Raw genomic sequence first — 24,288 nt, 5'->3', positions numbered from 1 at the left:
TTTAGCAATGTCAAAGTTCTGCCACTCTAGAAGAATGGAGAGATCCCCTATTTGGCAAGAATAAAAAGTATTACAAAGCATCCTGATTCTGTATTCAGTGTAATTTTCAACAGAGCAGCTGATCTTAATCCTAATTGTGTGTAAAAACACCTAGGAATCTTGTTAAAAATTTAGACTCCTGTCTACTCCATAAATTTTAATGCAGTAGGTGTGGGATGAAAAACTGTAGAAGCCAGCCTTTCCTCAGCTTGCCCAGAATGGAGACTGCTTCCTAAAATATTCAGAAGTCAGAAGTGATTTTAAAACCAAAGTGTTTATAAAAAAATTTGGTCTGTAAATACGTACTTCAGAGCTGAACTTAGTACCCTCTTTTCACAGCTCTTAATATCATGCTTTCAATTACATGAGCTCATTAGTCTCTATTAGTACACTTCCAGGCTTTTAGCAATAGGACTTTGAAAGAGTGCTTCCCTTATTTATTGTGTAGAAGTAAACACTGAAAATAAGCAATCCTCAAAAGTAAATTTACTCTACATTGCTGACTAAGATATGTCTGTCCTATAGGGGTAGGTGATAGCTGTCTTTAAAACTTTGACACATAATAAGTACAAGAGAGGTTATTTAGATAGGATCCTATAGACCACATTATATATTGAATAGTGCACAGATTACAAGGATTTGGGTGTCTCCTAGTTGAGCCATTTGAATTTGATAAAGCAGATTGCCTTCCTTAAAAGTGAGGGAGAGAATCCAGATGACCTCTTTGTTGTCCAGCAGCTTTATCCATCAGAATTGGACTATACAAATTCTGGGGTAAATGATTTAGGATTCCAAAATGCTCTAAACTATTCAGGCGTATTTATTTACATAGTTGCTTCTAAGATTAGGCCAAGTTAATATCCTAGGCTCAGAAAACATATTTGAATGTTTTGCCCAAAGAGCTTATTTTTGCTTCCTGAGTAAAAACACATAAGATAAGAAATGATTTACGGTTAATGCAAAAGTTTAGAACAACATTGTTACACTCCTTAATTATTTACAGTTATCCTTTTACGATTCTGTAATGCCTAGATAAATTTGTCTAATTATGTTAGTTGGCTGCCATGTAATGCAGTTAGTACTTGCTTGTGAATTTTGAAGTAGAACATGTTAATTTAAGGAAATATTTGGCGAATATGTTTAGGCAATTAGTAATTTTCTTTAGTTTTTTCAAATCCACTTTATCCTTTGATACTTGGGTATCATACAGAAGTATTAAATGTCTTAACAATTTCATTTTGAAAAAAAAGAAAAATCAATGCAATTAAAAGAGGTCCTTTCAAAACCTGTTTAAATGATGCATTGTCCCTTTAGTTTTTTCTTTTCAAATAATAGTGATAGGACTTGCTAATATTTATCAATTACTTTGTGCTAGTCACTGTGCTAAACTTTCATTTAATCCTTAACACTGATTCATTGTGAAAGAAGTTAGCAAACCCTTAAATATGTACCATTCCATTTCATTATATTGGCTTTTTAAATTAAACTTTTTAGTTTCAGAGAATTGTAGATTCAAATACAGCTATAAGGAAAAATAACAGATTCCTTGAACCCTTCACTCAATTTTCCCCACTAGTAACCTCTTGCATTACTATAGTACACTTATCACTATTGTGACATTGATAAAGCTGTCAAGCTTATTTAGACTTCATAAGTTTAACATGCATTCATGTGTGTATTTAGTTCTGTGATGTTTTATCCGATGTGTAAATTCGTGTAAACATCACCACAGTCAACACAGAACTGTTCCATCGTCACATCTCATGATACCCTCTTATAAGTCACAGCCATTATCATTTTGTCATTTCAAGAAAGTTATGTAAGTGACATTATACAGTATGTTAGCTTTTGAGATTGGCATTTTTCACTCAGTATAATTCCCTTGAGATACATCAGAGCAATTGGGTATATTCATAGTTTGTTCCTTTTTATTGCTGAGTGGTATTTCCTGCTGTGGATATACCACAGTCTCTTTAATCATTAACTTGTTAAAGGACATTTGAGTTGTTTTCTCTTTGGAGCTACTACAAGTAAACCTGCAGTAAACATTCATGTGTATGTTTTGTGTAAACATAACTTTTCATTTATCTGGGATATATGCTCAGGATTGCAAAATGGTTCTCTAGAGTGGCTGTACCATTTTACATTTCCACCAGCTGTGTATCAGTGATCCGCTTTCTTTGCATCCTCACCAGCAGGGATGTTTGATGTTGTCATTATTTTTTCTTTTAGCCTTTCTGATAGGTGTGTAGTGATATCGCATTATGGTTATAATTTGCATTTCATTTTGCTAATGAAGTTGAACATCTTTTCATGTGTTTATTTGCCATCTGTACATCCCCTTTGGTGAAGTGTCTCATGCTTTTGCCCATTTTCTAATTGGATTGTTTGCTTTTCTACTGTTGAGTTTTGAGCGTCCTTTATTCTAGATATAAGGCCTTTTGTTGGATGTGTGATTTTCAAACATTTTTTCCAAGTTTTCTCATCCTCCTAACAGGGTGTTTCACAGAGCAAAAATTTTAAATTTATAAAAAAGTTTAAAGGATCAGCTTATCAGTTTGTCCTTTAGTGGATGATGCTTTTGGTGTGAAGTCTAAGAATTCTTTGCTTAGCCTTAGGTCCCCAAGATTTGTCAGGAAAGGGGTGTTAAACTTCAAATTTGGTTTCTTCTTTTAGTATGATACATCTGTCACAACTAATAAACCAATAGTGATACATTAATATTAAGTAGAGTCCAGATTTTGTTCGTATTTCCTTAGTTTTTAATCTCATGTTCTTTTTCTGCCCCAGGTTCCCGTCCTGGATATTATATTACATTCATTCATCATGTCTCCTTAGGCTCTTCTAGATTGTGACAGTTTCTCAGACTTAATTTGTTTTGGTTACCTTGACAGTTTTGAGGAGTGCTGGTTATAGATATTTTGTAGAAAATCCCTCAATTGAGATTTGTCTGATATTTTTCTCATGATTAGACTAGAGTTAATGAGTTCTTGGCAGGAATACCACAGAGGTAAAGTGCCATTTCATCATATCATATCAAGGGTACTTAAGATCAAATGAGTTATCACTGCTGATGTTCAGTTTGATCACGTGGCGCAGGTAGTGTTTGCCAGGTTTCTCCACTGTAAAGGTATCCCTTCCTTCTACCTGTGCTGTAATCTTTAGAAGGAAGTCACTATGTACACCTCACATGTCAGGGGTGGGGAGCTATGCTCCACTGCACACATTTTGTTATGGTATATTTTCATTTTCATTCAGTTCTTTGTTTATTGCCTTTGAGTCATCTTCCTTGACACACGGATTATTTATAAGTATGTTGTTTGATTTCCAAATGTTTGGAGATCTTCCTGTCGTCTCTGCTGTTGATTTCTAGTTTGATTCCATTATAGCAGAAAATATACCATGTATGATTTCATTTCTTTTAAATTTTTCGAAATTTGTTCTCTGGCTCAGGATATGGTCTATCTTGGTGACTGTTCCATGAGCTCCTGAAAAGAATGTGTAATGTGCTGTTGTTGGGTGGAGTGTTTTATATATGTCAGGTGTACCCTCATGGTTGATTATTTGTTCAATTCTTCTATGCCCTTTCTGATTTTCTGTCTAGTAGTTCTATCAGTTGCTGTCAGTGGGGTATTGAAGTTCCCAACTATAATTGTGGATTTGTCTGTTTCTCCTCTCAGTTCTATGAGTTTTTTCATGATGTATTTTAAGATTTTCTTGTCTGGTATGTACACATTTCTGATTGCATCTTCCTGTTAGAGTGATCCTTTTATCATTATGTGGTGTCCTGTTTGTCCCTTAACTTTTTTGCTTTGAAATCTACTTTATCTGATATTAATATAGCTATATTCTTTCTCTTTAAAAAGTTTTTTGCATGCTATATCCTTTTCCATCCCTATACTTTCAACCTACACATTTGTTGCATTGGATTTTAAAAGTAAGTCAAAGTCAAGTTCAGGTTTTGAATATTCTTGTGAAGTTCTTTTGAGTTCTTTCAATTAAGGTCACAGTACATATGTGGGTAAATGGTTCAAATCACTTTTAAAAAGTAGAATATTGGCACAAAGCAGACTGGAGAGAGCCTTATTTACTAAGTCAGTCTTTTGGTCATCACACAAATATTTGTTGAATACCTCATGTGTGCCCGAAATTGTTCAGGTGCTGGAGACATGGTAATAAACAAGACAGAAGGAAAACAAAACAAAAACACTACTGGCTGGAGTGTACATTCTAGTGGAGGAAGAAGAGAGTGAAAAATAAACTATATTGTATGTCAGAAGGTAATAAATACTTTGGAGCAAAGTCAAGCTGGGAACGGGGCAGAGATCGGTACTACCTGTGGATAATTTTGTGTTGGAGGTGGCAGGGGTGAGGTTTTGATTTCAGGTAGGGTGATCGGAGAAGACCTCTCTGATAAGTTGACGTTTAAGCAAAAACTTGAAGATGAGGGGGGAGCAAGCTATGCTAATTTAATTTCTCTGGGAGAAAAGTATCTCAAGCGAAAAAGGGCATGCATGGCTTGTTAGAGGAACCAGTGTGAGATCAATGTGACTGGAGCAGAGTGAGCCATGGGGAGCTGGTAAGGAGATGAGGTCAGAGAGGAAGCAGGGTGCTAGGTCATGTTGAATCCTGAAGGCTACTGTACGGACTTTAGCTTATGTGAGATGGGAAGTCATTGGAGAGTTTTGAACAGAGTAGTGACATGATTTAACTTTCGTTTCAAAAAGAGCATTTGCTAGTTTGTGTATACTTACCTCGTCTGTTTAATATAGGAGAGTGGGAAGGTGGGGATTAAATGCATTTGATTTTAAAAACATTTTTTAAAAAGAGGAAGGTGGACTAGATAATTTCAAAGGGTTTTTTCATTTCTAAAACCCTTTCTCTTCTTTACCTTTAATAAATTTAAAGTAATTGATTTTTAAAATTTAAACAATATGAGGAATGTTGTGGAATAATTCTAGATTTGACCCCACCAGTAGCATTAGGGGGAAAAGATGTCTAATTTCTGTTGAGCAGTTTGACAGCCCATTTTATAGGTCTGAAGGAGTTCACCAGAGATGCAGAAGCTATCATATCAAGAATAACAAAAACTAGAACCTCTGCCACAACTGTAATTTATCTTCGTTTATTTTCAATGGACTGTCAGGCACTTCATACTCACTACAACAGCTGAGAGCTTAAAACAGTATACCTAACAGCAAGAGCAAACACAAATAATTAGGGATGGTAAAGAAAGAAGACACATAAGCCATTGATAACAGAGACTAACTTTACACAATTTTCAAATTGCCAGAGCCTTGTCATAAATTTTCTGATAGGCCATTTCACTTAAGAAACTTCAGTGAAGATGAGGACAAGAAAAGACAAACATGAGAAAATTGTGTCTTATGGATACACAGGGAAATCACAATCACAGTACTTAAGGGATACAGAAAATGCACAAAGATTGTTTTTTATAGACATCAAAAAAGTAGATTTGGGGGCCAGTTTGGTGGCGTGGTGATTAAGTTCTGCGCACTCTGCTGTGGCAGCCCAGGTTCATGGGTTCAGGGGTTCGTATCCTGGGTGTGAACCTACACCTCTCATCAAGCCATGCTGTGGCAGTGACCCACATACAAAATAAAGGAGGATTGGCACAAATGTTAGCTCAGGGCTGATCTTCCTCAAGCAAAAAGAGAAGGATTGGCAACAGATGTTAGCTCAGGGCCAATCTTCCCCACCAAAAAAAAAAAGATTTTGCAGAGGTTGAAAGTGGAAGATTTGTCTGAAATGTGATCAAAATCCAATCCAATTCACTTTTTTTTTTTTAAGATTTTATTTTTTCCTTTTTCTCCCCAAAGCCCCCCAGTACATAGTTGTGTATTCTTCGTTGTGGGTTCTTCTAGTTGTGGCATGTGGGACGCCGCCTCAGCGTGGTCTGATGAGCAGTGCCATGTCCGCGCCCAGGATTCGAACTAACGAAACACTGGGCCGCCTGCAGCGGAGCGCGCGAACTTAACCACTCAGCCACGGGGCCAGCCCCAATCCAATTCACTTTTTGAAAAGAAAAGAATAAATACAAAGAACGAAACAGTACCCTGTGCTTTATGTCAAGATGATCTCACAGCCTCTGTTATAGTTCTGACCTGCACCCAGAGTAATCTATAACCACAATCTACTTAAACCATTGTGAATAGTGTTTAAATCTCCCCAGAATTAAAAGTCCTTCTAGGAGCATCGGCATATGCATGTCTTACACTTTGCTTCACTTTGAACCCCTCCTCTGTCCCTAAACCAAAAAGTCTTTGTAGGTATTAGCCTCAAGTAGATTACTTTTTCATAATCCTCCATAGATTTTCAAATAGCAAGGACTCAACAAATGCCTTCTGATTCAAAGCTTGGGTAAATTGTAACTGATCAGAACGTCAGGCAGCAGTACCATCAGTAATAGGAATTATATTTTCTGATCCAAATATCAAAATAACAGCATCTGACAACAGGTCAAAATCTATGAAAATTGAGTCACCAGAAAATGCAAGATATAAACTCTTTGTATCTACAGAGAAAAATACTTAACTTTTATCTCAAATTTGAAATCCTATTTTCTAATCTTAGTGCTTAAAATACTTGACTAAAATGCACTGATTAGCCTATTTCCAGAAGTAGTAACTATGTCAAAATTAAATTTGATAATGTCTCTTAATATGTGAAAACTCACTTAAATATGCCTCCCTCATATTAAAAATTCATGATACCTTTAAATAAACCTATGAAAATAAATGCAGTAGCTGAATAGATCTAGTGTGATAATACCAATTAGACAAATATTTTTATTATTTATCTATAGAATAAACTCATGCTTTTAAAGAATCAAAACTATGTATAATCATTGTTATTCCTTTATGGACACGTTACAGTTGTTAAAGATGACTACTTATATCAAACAGTGTCAGATAAGTAGCCTGAGTATTCAGCCCTGACTCAGAAAAATAGATGTGTTTGTAATTCTTGTAATTTTAGTGGGCTGACTTTGCACCACGTGAGTTGAAAAAATTCAGTTTATTTTAAAAAGTCACATCCCATCACAAAAAAAAATTTCCTTCCCAATTTCTCCAATTTTTACAGTAATAATAATGACAGTAAAATAATGATGATGATAATGATAGAGCTACCACTCATTTGTGTCAGGTTAAGCTGTTACTTGGAATATCCTTCTCCTTTTTCAGAAAACTTCCTAATCATCCAGTACACAGGTGTGTGCTCAAGTGCCAAAATCTTCAAGAAGTCCCCTTGACAATGATAAGCCCATGCTAATAAGTTCTCTGAATTACTCTGATCGCTTTTGTCTCTACTATGCAATCTGGTGTCATGATGTAGGATTCTGGCTATTTCCTGAATGTAAATCTATTCACCCCTAAAAATAAGCTCCTTATGGGTCAGTACCATGTTCTCTTTCCTATGCCTTCACTTATATAGCACAGCTCTGGAAAACATATGCACTTAAAAAATAGCTACGGACTGCTCTCATTTTGCTTTTAATATTAATTAGGATTCTCATTACTTTAATTTACAAAAATTTTCCCAGATGATTATCCTCCTCATTCTTGACCTCAACACTTTATCAATAAGTTCCCCAAAAAGGCTTAGTTCACAGACACAAAGTAGAGGTTGACCTTGAAGAAAAACAGAGTATCTTTAAGTGCTAATAATGCACAGTCATAAAATTCCTGATACAGTTCAACTAAGTTTTCAGTGTAATTGTAACAAATTTTGTGTCACTTAAGTAGTGAGCTCTCCTATTAGCTCCACTAGCTCCGTTATTTTGAAGGTCATGCTGACCAGAATAACACTTCTCTGAATCCAGCCAGAGCCCCCAAGATACTTTAAGAAATAGTTTTTTTCTAGCCAGGAAAGGTTTGAGGGAGGAGTCGTTTAGTCCATTTTGCAGATATGGTATCTGAAGTACAGAAAGGTTAAATGGCACATAATGGATTCTGAATACATGTTTGATCTTGTTGTTCACCAAAGTGAAAGTGCTAGGTAAACTTATAAAAAGAGTCAAGATTAAAGCTGGATCACCCTGACCCCTAGTTTAAAGCACCCTCATTTGAAGAAGGCTGAAATCAAACTACGAGATGTACACACCTACACAGCAAATCAAGGAAAGATGTGGTGTCTTGCAAACTTTTGGCACAGAAGATGTCTTCTCTTTTTAAAGTTGTTTGGTTCCCATTCAAGCCATCTCTTCCTCCACAAAATTTAACTGTTTTGTCATTGTGATAGTAATCATGAAAATGCATACTAAAACCTCATTAATAGAAAACCTAAATGATTTGGGAAAGTTGGTTTGGATTACCTGCCACTTATTAAAGACCTAAGAGAACATTTAATCTCTGGAAAGACAGAAGTTTGTTTTGTTTTGTTTTTCTGATAGTAATCATTTCAGTAACAAGTTTGGATTGTGATTCTTAACCCAAATTATGCAAGTGATTAATGAAATGACTATGGCTGCATCCTTGAATGGATTGTTCTCATCTATTAGAAAGTTACTAATGAGAAACACTTAGAAACTGAATGGATGAATTCAGCAACAATGTTGATGTTTACCTAAAGGTGGGAATCATTTAAGGAGAGAGTTGACTTTTAAATATTAAGGTCAAGCAGCTACCATTTATAGATTATCCGTGACATTGGTTTTCTTCTTATCCTTTTTGCTGACCTCCTTCACTATATAATCATTCTGCCTCAACAGAGTAGAAATAAGATGTAATAAAATTCAAGTTGTGTAATTTTGCTTCAGGATAGGAACACTTTGAACAAGTTTTGTGGATTTCACTGATTAAAAGACAAGACTTTTTTGTTCAGTTATTTATAATGCTATTCATAATATCATGGATGAGTATTGGCCAAAATCAAGCCACAGCTCTACAACCATTAAAATTATGATTGTGGCATTTTAGCTATGTTATAGTTTGTAAATTGAAGTAGCTTATTGATAGACCTATCTCTCTTTTTAGCGCTTTGAGATGTTTGTACCAGTTTCCTGTAAGCGGGTCTTAATTAGCAAAGATTTTGAAGTCCCTGTCCCTATCAAGACTGCTTAGGAAGAGGCAGAAACCAGTATGACTGGCAGATAAACTGACTACAGTATTTGGAAGAATTTTTTAAAAAACTTTTAAAGGTCAGATCTATACATTTTGATATAGCAATATATGCTGATAGAGCAGAGTTTGTAAGTTAAATCATATACCAGTTAAATTCAGTTTGTTTTGAGGGCACAGATATCACCCCAAATACAGATCAGTAAATGCATCTCAGGAATCAAAAGTATGAGAGAATGGACTAATGAATGGAAAAGAAATATTAGACACTAAAAATGATGCAGTTTTCTGAAGTAGTGTTAGTGTTTGCCCTGAAGTTGGTCAAAACAGAACCTAACCCTGCATATGAAAACGAGATTTAGCTCTGCTAAAGATCATATCTGATTTCTTAAGCAGTTTCATCAGTGTCAGCTGTGAGATATGCTTAACATTAAGTGACAAGGCAAGATTACAGTGCAAGCCCTGGAGTCCAGCCAATTTATCATCCTTGAAGCTGTGTGGGATGCTGTAAAACACTATTGAGAATAGATGACAGAAGGCTGTCCAAAAGCAGCTGCTTCATGGTGGGCTGAAATAGGGAGACCAAGAACCAGGCCGACAGAAGAAATGCTGTCAGGGCACACTGAATCACAGCATCAAATGATAAAACTCACTCAGGGCAGCCAGCAAACAGTTGTTTCTGTGAATGCAATAATCATAAATGAAGTGACTCTTTTACAACTAAGCCACTGAAAATAATATGATTCTAAAACAGTTGCTTGCAAACGGGGGCAGAATGTACAAATAATAGTTGCAGCTCAAATCAAAGGACAGTTTAATACAAACATGAAAAGGATTGATTAGATCCTTTCCTTTGAGCAGTTCACAAACTATTAGAAAAATATTTCATTATCAAGATGTCAACAGCCTTAACCACTTATCTAAGACAGAATTTTAAATTATGTTACTTTGGTTTAAAAAATAATATCAAATTTCCAAAGGGCTAATTTTCCAGTGTAGAAATGTTCCTGTCTCCTCTAGTATAAGACATCATTTTGACATGTTAGGTACTTAGATAAATTGTAAAGTTGATTTATTAATGGTTTTCTATGACATGAAACTGGAATCTTTTTTTATCATTGGAAATAATGCATTTTATTGATGGGGACATAGACCACTTTCTTGTTCATTTGCTTATGAGTAAATCATGTTGGTATAATAATATAGAATAATTTAGTTTAAAAGTCCTATAACAAGAGTATATCAGCAAACTTTAAAAAATGAGAATAAACTAGGCCAAATAAAGATTCAAAGGAAAACATATTTCACTATAGCTAGGCTCCTAATTTAAAGCCAGTTACATCCCCAAATTTCTTTGACATAAGTAGCAAGTTACAGAAACTCAGAATGCGCTTTCCTAAAGAAATGATAAATAACAGATTCGCAGACTGCCCCACAGGTGCCAATTCAACACTTAATGTACCTCAAATATTATACATTTGCATTGAAAAAGGAAGCTAACCACTGCAAATACATACCAGTAATTAAACAAAATGGAAAAAATAGTTGAAATCAGAGAATAAAAGTCAGAAATTAAGTGATCCCTTTGCAACAAAGCCATTGAAAAGAACATCATTCCAAAACAATAGCTTGCCAACGGGAACAAGAGGGTACAAATTATGGCTGCAGCTGAAATCAAAGGATAATTTGATATAAACAGCAAGAAAAAGAGTAGTACTAATTAGAGCAGATGAGTTGGTTGAAAACTTTTGAGTCTATTTTGAAATCTATATTGGAACAGGGCAGATATTTTAGAAGTTATGATTAATGTCTTTTCAAAATGCTTTTCTTTTCACTGATAAGGGCAAATTAGAAGCCTCACTTTTTCCTCTGCTCATCTCTTAAAAGCCAGTTGACTTCTTTCACATTCTATATACTTGTTGGTGATTTCATTGACTTCCCTGTACTTAATCATTCATCTATTTGCTGAACTTCCAGATCTATACTCCTAATCTATATCTTTCCTCTTAAATTTGCTAACATATATTCAACTGCCCACTAACATTTCCCCTTGGATGTCCCAAAGATATTAAATCCAGTATGTCCTTAGCTGAATTTATTGCCCTGTCTCCCTCAGAAAAACCCAAAAATGTATACACTATCAACTCTTGGCCTAAATCAGAACTCTGAGTCCCTACCTCCCCTTTATACCTATATCCAATCAGTTCTCACCCATATTAATGCAGTATCTTCCTAAATGTTCTTCCTACTTCGTTTTCTTCCTTCCAGTTCATTCTTCAAATTCTGCTCATACTTCCTAAAACTCCAACCTGAAAATGTTACCCTACTTAAAATTAAAACTCTTCAACTGTTCTTCTTTGCCTTCAGGTAAAGTATAAACTCTTTAACTTGAATTACAGTGCCTTTTATGATTTTTACACCTGTTTATCCCAATTGCCTCTTACCTCCTGGCACAGTGAAGGGCTGATCTTCTAGCAGTTCGATGAAAAACATATGCCATTCCATGCCATTACTTCTCAGGCCTGGTCTTTTGCACATGCTTTTAAATGTATAAAGAAACTTTAGAAAAATACACAATAATTTGTAGCAGTTATTTGTTTAAAGGGTAAAACAGTTCCTTGTATTCATAAACCTAAGTGCTGGTGCCCGCCCCGTGGCCGAGTGGTTAAGTTCGTGCGCTCTGCTTTGGTGGCCTAGGGTTTCGTTGGTTCAGATCATGGGCGTGGACATGGCACCGCTCATTAGGTCATGTTGAGGCGGCATCCCACATGCCACAACTAGAAGGACCCACAACTAAAATATACAACTATGTACTGGGGGGATTTGGGGAGAAAAAGCAGGAAAAAAAAAAGATTGGCACAACTGTTGCCAATCTTAAAAAAAAAACAAACCGTAAGTGCTGTGGATAATTCAAACCATAGATTTTAATTATCACAATGAAGCTCACAAGCAATGTTGTGATTTTTAAAATGCATTTTTAAAGATGCTTAATTTGCTTAGGAGTAGTAAATGTAAACAGTGAATTCTGTGTGGTGAATACTATTTCTCCCAAAAATTTGGAATCATTTAAAAATATGAATATCAGCTTCTCTCCCAATATGCCATTGATACATACTCACAGAAAAATCAGTGGTTAAGATTTTAAAGTATTAGTACTTATGAAGGATAGTGTAACTTAAATTACCTTGTTTTGTTGACAGTTTGTAAACTATAGACAACCAAATAGTCCTGGTGAATTACCAATGGTAAGTAAAATTAACCATCTCTCGAATTACAACAGCTCTTTTAAAAAATGGGTTATGTTAGGGACTGGCCTGATGGTGTAGTGGTTAAGTTTGCATGCTCTGCTTCAGCAGCCCTGGGGCTTGCGGGTTCGGATGGATCCCAGGTGTGGACCTGTACACCACTCATCAAGCTGTGCTGTGGCAGCAGTCGACATAGAAAATGGTGGAGGATTGGCATGGATGTTAGTTCAGTAACAACCTTCTTCAAACAAAAATATTGATTGGCTTAGGGCCAGTCCTCCTCACCCCAAAAAGAGGGAGGGGTATGTTAGAGTAGGTTATCCTCAGGATGGGAAAGGAGTAGGAAGAAGGGGAAGGATCCTGGGACCATGAGACCTGCCAACATAATCTTTCTTATAAGATCACCTGTGGTTAAGCAGCAGCTATTCCCCCTCCCTTCTCAGTCTGTATCTTCCTTCACTCTCCAAGTCACAGTGGCCTAAAACAATAGGAAACTGGCATCTAAAACAATGTTAACATAACCAACACCAAGCCAAAGAAAACTTTATTTTCCTCTAAAAGTAAATCACATAGATGAAACAGGACTTTGTGAAATTGTGCTCCTAAAGAGAATAAATTGGCTGTGAACTGAATTCTCATTGATAGAAAAAAGTATCAACAGGTACTTCTAAATGATACTCGTAAGATGTTATGCAGTTTCTTTTAATAAATAAGTTTTCCCTTCCTGATTGATATTAGTATAATTCAGGAGGACAAGAGATGCTCTATTTACTAGAATTTTGGGCAGCCAGGATACTGGCAGAAAGGTCCTGCAGAGCAATGCAGGGCTCTGAAAGAATGACTGACACACACACACATCACCCTAGAGAATTTTTCCTAAACAAATCTGATCCTATACTTGAAAAAATACCCATAGCCTATCTTCCTCTCAGATATTTGCACAAACTAATAATGTTTTCTGTTCATGGACAGTGAAATCTATAGATTTATTGGGATTTTGGATAGCTTTTCTCATTTTGCTAATAGAATATATTTCTACATTTCTTCCCACATTTACCTAGAAAGAAATCATATCTGACCATCTGATTTGAATTCAGTGCTAATCTCCACCTTAACCTTACCCCAAACCTATGAAAGTATGCTGAAAATACAATCTTCAGACTGTTTTTAATGTGGGAAAATAAAAACAAAAGAAATCAGCAGGCAGATTTATAAGGAGATGATTTAAAAGTCTTTGTTAGAAAAGAAGTAGTAAATAAAGTGCCCTTTCCAGTTAGGAGAGCAGGAAGCCTGAAGGCTCCGTTCACTTAACACCACCAAAACATCAGTGACAACACTGTGGACTTTTACAATGAGTCACAGAACACGGTTATTGAAAATGAAAATACAGTTGAGTTGAAACAGTTCCAAACTTGTAAACTAGTTATATTTCAAAACTTGATCTAGCCACCTTAGTGCTTAGAATCTGGCATTCACTTATCCAATTAATTTATTTTGTATATGGTTTCTAAAATCCCATGATTGTTCATAAAAAGAAAAAGAAGTCACAATGCCACTGAAATACAGAATATCGCTAGCAAATCCAATTCTGAATCAAGGGAAAGCATACTCAAAGGTAATAAAAGAATGGTATCTACACCATTTGTATGGACTGAGGACCCCCCCCCCCCCCCCCCCCCCCGTCGATCAAAATCATTGACAGGAGGTGCATAAGCACTCAAACAGTTGAGCAGCAAACCAGAAATGTGAAAATGCAGCTACGGAGGATGAAGGTCAGGGTACTTTACAATTATTTATTTTTAAATTTCCAGTGCTTTACTGATCTGCAGATATTCATTCCAAAACAAGACAATCAGTATCAATACACTTTTGAAAGGGAATGCCTTTCCCAAAGATATGTATAAATGCATAGCAGTGCTAATTTTAAAGAAAACACTTTGGTGTCTGAGCAGTATATGGACCACACATAGAGTTTGCACAAACATTAGCAAATCACTTCTACTAAAAATGTAATAGTTAAAGTGAGTCAGAGATTTGTGAAATAAGATTGGTGTTAATGTTATTTTTCTCTTAAGTAAAATTTAGGTCTCAAACAAATAGTATTTTAAGTTAAAATGTCATCAGTTATCCACCTCTGTTTAGTTCAGTCTCCACAACTTCAGCCAGTTGAGTCTAACTTTTGTACTTTTTGCCATATCTCCATACTAATTTTTTTTATGGAATTTTTTAATCAGCACAATTTTTTTAGACTTAAGTGCATTTCAAAGGGAAACTTTATCAATTCAAAAACAAAAGCCAATTCACTTGTAAGTTAATAGAAGATGATCTTGAAATTTATTATACGTTAATTAAAAAAAAAGTTGAGCATTACCTACAAACATTTTGCCACCAACAGCTCACATACCAACCTCTGAGAAACAGGAGTTTGACTTGCTGGTTCCTGCAGAAGATAGGATTTGGTTACCCAGCATATATGCTATTAAGGTTTGGAAGGACAAAATAGCGCCTCTTATTCAGCTGTGGTGTTATGTATGTCTTTTAGAGTATAATCAATACCACAGTAGAATTATTCAGATGGGACACACATAGCTTTGAAATTATTAAGAAAAAAAGAAAAAAGAAGCATTTTACAATGAAATTCCTATATACACTAGTGAAAGTAAGGTGTGTGTAATTTTAAAGTAAACTGTGGTATTTTTTTGCTCCTTATTTGTGGTTAGCTTTGAGTATATTCTGCTTACTGACTGTATTTCCTTTTTAGATGGGTATATAAACATCATGTGTCTGAGCTCACTTTGTATTCTTATTTTAAGAAACTCGTGTGGTTTCCTGTTCTGCTTTTAATACTTCTCAGCTGTAGTCATATACCTCACATTATAGAAGATTAAGAAAATATCATGGGAGGAATAATTAACTTTAAGACACCAAAAAAGTAGGTGTTGAGAAAGGTGATGATTATGTGTGTTCTTATTAGCATATATATAGTTACATATCTAGTTTTTTTTTTAGGGAGAAAAATTACGGGTTTTTATCTTATACAGGTACACATATAAGAGATGTGTACAAGTTGTTGAAACTTGAAATTCCACATATCATTATGAAGATTAAAAAGCAAATAATATTTCGAAAAAAATTAAAAGAAGAATGTTTTTAAAAAAACAAATAATGTTTATTGAGCCCTAATCATATACCAGGTACTGTGCTAGCACTTTATCCGTTATTTCATCTAATTGTCTCAAAAATCCTAAGGGAGATAAGGAACTGAGGCTTGAAAAGTTTAAAGTAACTTGCTAAAGGTCACCCAGCCAGTAAGTGTAACAGGTGAAATTCACATACAACTGTGGAATTCTAGAGCCTGAGCTCTACGCGCTTTCAATGACAGATTATAAAAACCATGTTTCACCAAGTCCTTTCAATATTCTGCTTAATGGCTATAATCTAATACATAAATGGACCACTGACTGATCTAGTAGATGGGGGAAATCATTGTCCTGGTTCTGCCGCTTGCTTTCAGATGAAGCCTTTTGCAGATCCTTTAAACTCTGGTCTCCGAAAGGTAGAAATAGTAGTGATCTCATTGTGAAAATAATCAGGCAACAATTAGTACCATCAACACTATCATTAACAATTACTACAATTACTATTATAGTGAACAAAGTAACATAGTAATGCACTTTAGATGCAGGCTGAAAGGTATATACACAACTATTCCTTCTGCAGTGTGCCTGCTAAATGACACTGTTTTGTCCTGCCAGGTATATGGGTACTGAGGCTCAGCTGATTGAGTACAGTGCAAATAACATCAAGGTCAGGGGTCTGATTTCCTTGTAGGCTAGTTAGCTGTCCACGGTCAGAGACAGAACATGGGCTCAGTGCCAGCCACTTGTGGGGTAGGTTTGGGTGAATGTAGTAATTAGAGAAAAGCATGACTAACATCCAAATCTAGGAGAGATGCCTGAGACTGAAGTTAGTAAGAATCCACATAAAATGTCTAAATAAGCTGGCTATAGGAAAGCTCCTCAAAAGCAGCACAATCTATCTTGTGATTTAAAAGACAAGTATCTCAATACGTATTGTTAAGTAGTGGCCTATCTAAAATCTGTTCAATGGAAGAAATCTACAAACAGTATTATGACAGAGGACATACATGATACATATATTTCATTTATATAAATTCCTTTATAGCAATATTCCTTTAAAATTATGTTTAGATTGTGTATTCTTTATTATATCATGTTTTACTAAACATTACACATTTGTATTACTGAATATTGTTTTACACAATGCACGTATACTCTAATTTATGGGCTATTTATGGAATTTTTAAGGGCACTGGGACACATTTTTGTCTAATGCACTATCTTTAGAATCAACCTACAAATTAGCTGTGATTCTAGAGTGCAGAATTAAAGAGATTGATGTTGTAATAACAATCACAGTAAGAATATGCTTTTCATGGATCTGGACATGTTAATAGTTTTTAAATTTTTATAGAGTGTCTAGAACGTATGCAAGAGAAAGGTATTCTAATTATAGACAACTGGTCTTGATTCTTTATACAGAAACATTCAGAGAAAAGGGACAATTTATTAATCAGTAATGGCTTGAGAGAAATACGCCTTAAAATGCATCCACTAAAAATCCATCTGAAGTATCATTGGGTTTTTTACCTATAAGAGTCTACCTACCAGAAAGAAAGGGACCGCCTCAGTACATTTAACCACCACATATCCCTCATTCATTCATTGTAGTCTGACTTGTGTTTTATGTATTGTTGTCTAAGCCATTTTACTAGATTATGAACTCATTGAGAATAGGGACTGTTTTTCACCTTTGTGTTCTTTGTAGTGCCTGCACTGAAAGTAATGGGAACTCAAAAACGTTGGATGAATTTTTCTGGTTCTTGGATCAGGTAGCGTTCCCATGGTAAATTAAAAAGTGATTTACTAGTTTATAAATCGATCTCTTCTGAGCTTGGTTAGCACAAATTAATTTCCCAGAATTTGATTCCCATGGGTGAACTGATAAAATTAGAATGGTACATGTATCAGGAGGGTACAGGGGACAGTGTTTCTAATACATTCCTATAAATAGAACTGCACATTTCTCCAGTGCATATCAATGGGATTTTATGATATGCTAACCCTCTTACTTCACCACAGTCTCTGATGTTTTCTTGCATCTTATGATGTCCAAATAGGAATAAGAGTGTAGATTTCTTTTTATTTTTGCCTGTTATTATTGTAAAATAACTCATTTCTTGAATGGTTTTTAAGGTACGTAAATATATTAAAGGAAGAAAATAGAGTTTTCATGTAATCTAGTGATTTTAAAAATTAGAATAAATGGACAAAAATAATAATTTTATTTAGCAACTCCCTAAAGACAAGAGGCAGCAAGTTCCATCTTGAAAGTCCCAGCAGATCTGTAATCTGTGTACTGTGGATGTAGTTAGCAGGCTGGTGTTTTGAATAGGAAGATTATGGCTCATCACTGAAGTTTCATCCTGGAATGAGAGAAATGAACTTAGAGCTAATATTAACAGGTGATAATTAAATTATGGGTTCTGTATGTTCAGTGTCCTAGACTAAGGCAAGATGAGGCAACTGGAGGCCACTAACTTTAATAATTGGAGTCAGTATCTCTCAAGTAGGATTTTATAGCACATTTGCAATGATTGATTAGTATTAAATCAGAAAATAAACTATTTTCTTACGAAAGCATGTTTTACTAATTCAGCTTCAAGCCTGTATATTTAAAAGTGCAGAATAATTTGTAGGAGGCAATAGGTCTTTTAAAAGGTAAAAAAAAGGTAAATATAAAACATTTGTCAAATCCTAAAATCACTACCTCTATTTCTAAACATTATTTGTTTTCTACATTTAACATAAGTTAAAAATAACGTTCAAAATGAAGGCCCATGATTGGTTACCTTTCATTGTAAAGGCTGAGAACAAGAAAAATTTAAACATTCAATTTTATTATTAAAGCTGAAAAATTCTTAATTAAAATGTTCAAGTATTCTGTTAGAAATATTTTATGCCATTAAATTTGACTTCCTGTTTTAAATATTAGGTGGTTATTCCACATTAATTGTATGGGTGGTACTATAGGCATCATATAGGAATTATTTCATAGTAATGACAATCCTCTTTCCAAATAATTTTTTGTTTTGTTTTGAAGAACATTTAATGAACATTTGCATTTATAATATTTTTAAACATCACTGCTACTACATTCACTTTGAAATACTTAATGTCATATGTTTACATTTTGGGTTTTTGTTAATCCCCACCCTCCCTGAGAATTCTGTTTTTGTTATGACTAGAGTGACCACGTAATTTACCATCCATACTTTTGGGGAGTGAAAGGGAATGCTGTCATTAAAAATAAATATGTCAGGACAACAGGTATATAAACAAGGATTTTTATCACCCTAGAATAATAGTAGACTATTATTTTAGTACAATTCCTGGGTTATTATATTCCCTAATCACCAAAGCAGTGCATCTCTGGAAAAATGCTTTCAGAATTCCTGCTTCATATAGCAGGGATGCCTGTCTCCTCCCTGCTGCCTACAGTGAGATCTCCCTCAGCTCCGAGTCACAGGAGGTGGTTTTGTGGTTGGTTTCACTGTGGTGTCTCCAGCACCTACCAGGATGTCCAGCACATGAAGATGAAACTAGTGAAATGTCAGGCTCCAGACTAAGAGAAGAGTGTGCTGGAGTTGTGCAAAGCGGTGGTCAGAAATGAAGAGAGTTGGAGGTTGAGGAATAGGGAAGCTGAGCTCTTCTTCCTGTTTAAACTCCACAGGAGGGTGTCTCATTATTCCTCTTCTTACAGGACTGCCAGAATTTGAGCGAGCCCTCTTTCGTTTCCACGAATCTGGTGGTGTACTCAGTACCCACACAGAGACTAAAACAAAGACCATTCATAAGAGAAGTGAGGCTGTAAGTCCACCAGGATTCCGTAGTGGGGACTGGGGATGGGGGTTGTGGGCAGATCTGAGGTTTAGGCACCCCTCTTCAGTTCACCCATTTTTCTCTATCCTGCTGCTAAAGACTGTGTTTTGAACAGGAAGGGCTAATCATTTACAGGATAAAAGGTTCAAGAAGGCTGGGAGGGTCAGGTGGGAGGGGAGGAGGGATTGGGAGAGTAGTAGTGGATGTGGTCCCAGGCCATAATAGATTTTATAACTTTAGTGTGGGGGAGGGGGGGAGTGTTTCTGATGAGATACCTACGTCCATGACTAGATGCAGGTAGAACAGTCACAAAGATACCCCTCTATCTGGACATATAACCTATAATTAATCCATACCTATATAATTCTTACATATTTTAAACAGGTCTATAATCTTCTCAAAAATAACAGCATGAGTAGGCTTATTCAATTTTTCTCTTGTTCCAGTGATTTTTCACAGCAATGCCTCTGTGCTCCCAGAAAAAAAGAGAGGTCTTGTAGCTTCGCATTATCTTTAAATGTGCTTTTATTGTGTGCTTCTCTGCACTACAGTATTTCAGTGTACAGACCCCATGGTGCACGCACGATCTTTAAAATGGGAAATCTATGTAAGGAAGTTAAATGAGGAAAAAAGAAAAAAATTTCAAAACAGGGTACAAATAGCAAGGTTAAATTGAGTGCTGTTAACCCCCTGCTGATACCAACTAATAGTGCAGAAGCAACAGCAGGAATCTGAAATAGAGGTTAGTGTTGGGAAATTTCAGCTCATGGCAGTTATAAATGAAATACATTGGCAAGTTTTTCTTCCTAGGGTATCACTTTAAAGAACATTTTAAAACTAATATCAAAGATGGTACTAGGTGTATATCCAGTAGAAATTATAAAATTAAGACAATATCTTAGTCTAAAGCATCCATTAGAATTCAAGCGAGTTTTGTCCTGTCTTTAAAAAATTAAGATATATTTTACATACAGCAAAAAGTATAAATATTTTAATTATTCATTATACAGCTCACTGACTTTTAAGGTGAGAATAAACCCATGTAATCAGCAATCATATCAAAGTACTGAACGTTATTACCACCTGAGAAAGTTCCCTCATGCCTCTCGAAACCATGTCTGTTATTATTCAGAAGTTTTGATTCTCTAATTATTCTCAGTCCACCTCCAATTCTGTATAAACTACCACATCTGTTTCAAAATTACAGGCTTATTGGAATGCTTCCCTCTGCCTTCACCTCTCTCCAATATATTTCCAGAACAGTTCTCTTCTGCTTTTGGCCTTATTCCCTCATACCCTGTTAAGTGAAAAGCAGCTCTTATTTTATGGATAAGTAAATAATTAACAGTGACATGGTTGCCTTGGTAGAAAACTTGCTACTTTGAGAGTATATATATATATATATGAAGAAACAATCAGTGACATTGAGTGAAAAATGTAAAATATCCATAATGCTGTATGTAGGGTATAGGTATTTAACAACTCAAAAAACATCCGTTAGGAATATGTTTGGGGCCGGCCTGGTGGCATAGCAGTTAGGTTCAGGCACTCTGCTTTGGTGGCCTAGAGTTCACTGGTTCAGATCCCAGGCGAGGACCTACGCACTGCTTATCAAGCCATGCTGTGGCAGGGGTCCCACATACTAAAAATAATAATAATAATAGAGGAAGGTGGGCATGGATGTTAGCTCAGGGCCAGTCTTCCTCAGCAAAAAAAGGGAGGATTGGTGGCGGATGTTAGCTCGGGGCTAATCTTCCTCAAAAAAATAAAAAAGAGAAATATGTTCACAACTCCTCGTAGATTTCATTACGTATTAAAAATGGTAGTCACTCACACTCTAATTTACTCACTTGTTCATCTTTAAAAAACTTTAAATTTTATAAGCAACAGCCTCATTTATTTTTCTTTTCTTTCACTTCCACCCTTTCCCTTCTTATAAGAAAGCTAAACTCAAGAACAGTTTTCGTTTGCCTATTCATCTTCCTCCTGGTATCTTTGACTCAGGTGTTCTTTGATTGTCTTCATCTCCTTTTCTCCCCATTTCCAGAGCTCAACACATCCTTTCCCCTTATATTCACATGAATCCAGTAGTTCCACCTCCACCACTGGTGGAGCTTATGATTTCCTCCTTCTACAACCCAGGTCCTTAAATATTAAAATGCTGTTCTCACAGTTCCCGCTTTTCTCACCATTTCACAGAACATACCTATCCATTCTTCCTTTCATACCATTCCTATGAAAATAAAGTAAAATTCATTTAGAAAGGTTTTAATTATCATGAATTTAATTCTGTCCTATTTCCTAGAATATATAGAAAGGCTATATATAAAATACCAGGGTGTTCCCGTCCTAGATTCCTTTACTATAATGGGGTTAATTTTGTTTTAAATTTAGTCAGTGTTTCTTTAGTTTTCTAAATTGCCATTGTTATCTATAGTTAATCCATTTCAACATTTTATGTTTTGACTCTAAGCTGCTAGGTAGTAGGGAAAGGTGCCCACTGAACTCCTGTTGAACAATGCCTTACTAGAGAGCCACAGGAGAAGTTTAGGTGATGATTCAAGACAGGGACAAACTTAGGACAGAGAGAAAAGGAAATCTGGTAGAAAAGTAATACAGAGCTGAGAAAAGACAAAGTTTGATGAAGAATATAGAGAGATTAAGAGAAAAAAATTAAAAGAAGCAGAGTCATTTGGACCAGAGAAACAAAACAATATAACCAAAAAACCCCCTGCCTTTGGTGTAAAAAAAAAAAAAAAAAAAAAAAAAAAAGGGGAAACAAAACATGGAATAGAGCAGAAATGTTCTGGTGACTGAGTTGATTTAGCATTTGAGAAATTTTCATGCCTCTAAAAGAGTGATTAACTATGGACAGAGCTTACCTTTTCCATTTCCCACATGAGGATATTAGTATCTAAAGAGGCAACAAATATAAAATATCTGAGAGATTTGAGAGAAGTTTTTTTTTCTCACTAAACTTTGTTTTAATGGGCCTCAAAATTCTGTGACAGATTTTTGGTCAAATTGTTTCTATTAAAAAAATACTACTTTAAAAAACTAGTAACTTAAAGCTGCAGAACACATGCACAGAAAGCAAATGGTCCACAAAACACTCTCCTTTCCTTCTGAAGGTTTTATGATCCACTCTTATCGTTAACAAGTCTTTTGCTATTAAACTGAAATGGCCAGTTGAGACACACAATGCTGAGACGGTTCTTCCACCGCTGATTAAGACTGGGGTGGCAGGTATTAGGGATAATATTCATTTAGCCTACTGAGCTTTCTGGGCAGACTTGGTGACCTTGCAAACTCCAGCAGCCTTCTTGCCCACTGCTTTGATGACGCCTACAACAACTGTCTGCCACATGTCACCAACAGCAAAATGACCCAGATGAGGATCTTAGAGAGGCACTCAACACACATAAACTTGCCAGGAACTATATCAACTGTGGCAGCATGACCATATTTCAAGAATTTGGGGCCATCTTCCAGCTTCTTCCCAGAACAGCGATCAGTCTTCTCCTTTAGCTCAGCAAACTTGCAAGCAGTGTCAGCTCTGTGACAATCCAGCGTAGGTGTGTAGCCAGCACTGATTTGGCCTAGATGGCTCAGGATAATCACCTGAACTGTGAAGCCAGCTGTTTCCATTGGTGGATCATTTTTGCTGTTATCAACCACATTGCCGTGACGAACATATTTGACAGAGATGTTCTTGAAATGGAAACCCACAATGTCCCCAGGAAGAGCTTCATTCAACACTTCATAGTGCATTTCAACAGACTTTATTTCACTTGTAACGTTGACTGGAGCCAAGGTGACCACCATGCCAGATTTGAGAACACCAGTCTCCACGAGGACGATACTAATACCACCAATTTTGTAGATGTCCTGAAAGGGCAGATGCAAGGGCTTATCAAATGGATATGTTGGTGGTAAGATGCAATCCAGAGCTTCAAGCAACATGGTTCCACTGGCATTGCCATCTTTACGGGTGACTTTCCAACCCTTGAACCAAAGCATGTTAGTACTTAGCTCCAGCATATTGTCACCATTCCAACCAGAAATTGGCACATATGCTACCATGCCAGGATTGTAGCCTGTTTTCTTAATGTAGGTGCTGACTTCCTCGGATCTTTTCTGGCTGTAGTGTGGCTCAGTGGAATCCATTTTGTTACCTCTAACAATTAGTTCTTTCATACCCAGCGTGTAAGCCAGAAGGACGTGCCCAGGAGTCTGCCCATTCTTGGAGATACCTGCATCAAATTCACCAACACCAGCAGCAGCAATCAGGACAGCACAGTCAGCCTGAGATATGCCTGTAATCATGTTTTGATAGTCTCTATGTCCTTGGGCATCAATGATGGTCACATAATACTTGCTGGTCTTGAATTTCCACAGGGAGCTATCAATGGTGATACCACAATCACGTTCAGCTTTCAATTTATCTAAGACCTGGGCATATTGAAGGAGCCCTTTCCCATCTCAGCAGCCTCCTTTCAAATTTTTCGATGGTTCTTTTGTTGATCCCACCAGATTTGTAGATCAGATGGCCAGTAGTGGTAGACTTGCCCAAATCTATGTGTCCAGTGAAGATGTGTTGATATGAGTCTTTTCCTTTCCCATTTTGGCTTAAATTTAGTGGTGATTTTCATGACACTTGTGTTCTGGAAGTAAACCTGTTGCAAAATGAGGAGAATTTTTTTTTAAGATTTTGTAAAATTGACCTAAAATATATCTAAAACTCCCAGTGTAGAAGATTGGCTTAGAGATTAGGGAACTATATAAATATGAATATATCAGCAATTACACTTACTAGACTAGAATACAAAAGATCAGTCTTCATGCTTTGGGACATAAAAAGATCACTGGATGCAATCAAAATGAAATTTCTCCCCTTCTGTACATTATTGCCCAAGTAGGCAGCTCAAGAGACATTAATGCCTACCTCTAATGGAAGACAGA

At 36.0% G+C, this 24,288-nt stretch overlaps 1 protein-coding gene and 1 pseudogene across 2 annotated transcripts in view; one reads left to right on the top strand and one right to left on the bottom strand.

The window, feature by feature from the left end:
- LOC124229701 (ubiquitin-conjugating enzyme E2 E2) overlaps positions 1-24,288 on the top strand; it is a 342,728-nt gene that overhangs the window by 98,987 nt on the left and 219,453 nt on the right. The gene's annotated exons all lie outside the window — the stretch shown is intronic.
- On the bottom strand, positions 22,598-23,949 carry LOC124229685 (elongation factor 1-alpha 1-like; annotated as a pseudogene).

This window comes from Equus quagga, chromosome 1 (genome assembly GCF_021613505.1).
Source record: "Equus quagga isolate Etosha38 chromosome 1, UCLA_HA_Equagga_1.0, whole genome shotgun sequence".
Classification (NCBI taxonomy): domain Eukaryota; kingdom Metazoa; phylum Chordata; class Mammalia; order Perissodactyla; family Equidae; genus Equus; species Equus quagga.
This window is presented reverse-complemented; position numbering and strand designations above follow the sequence as displayed.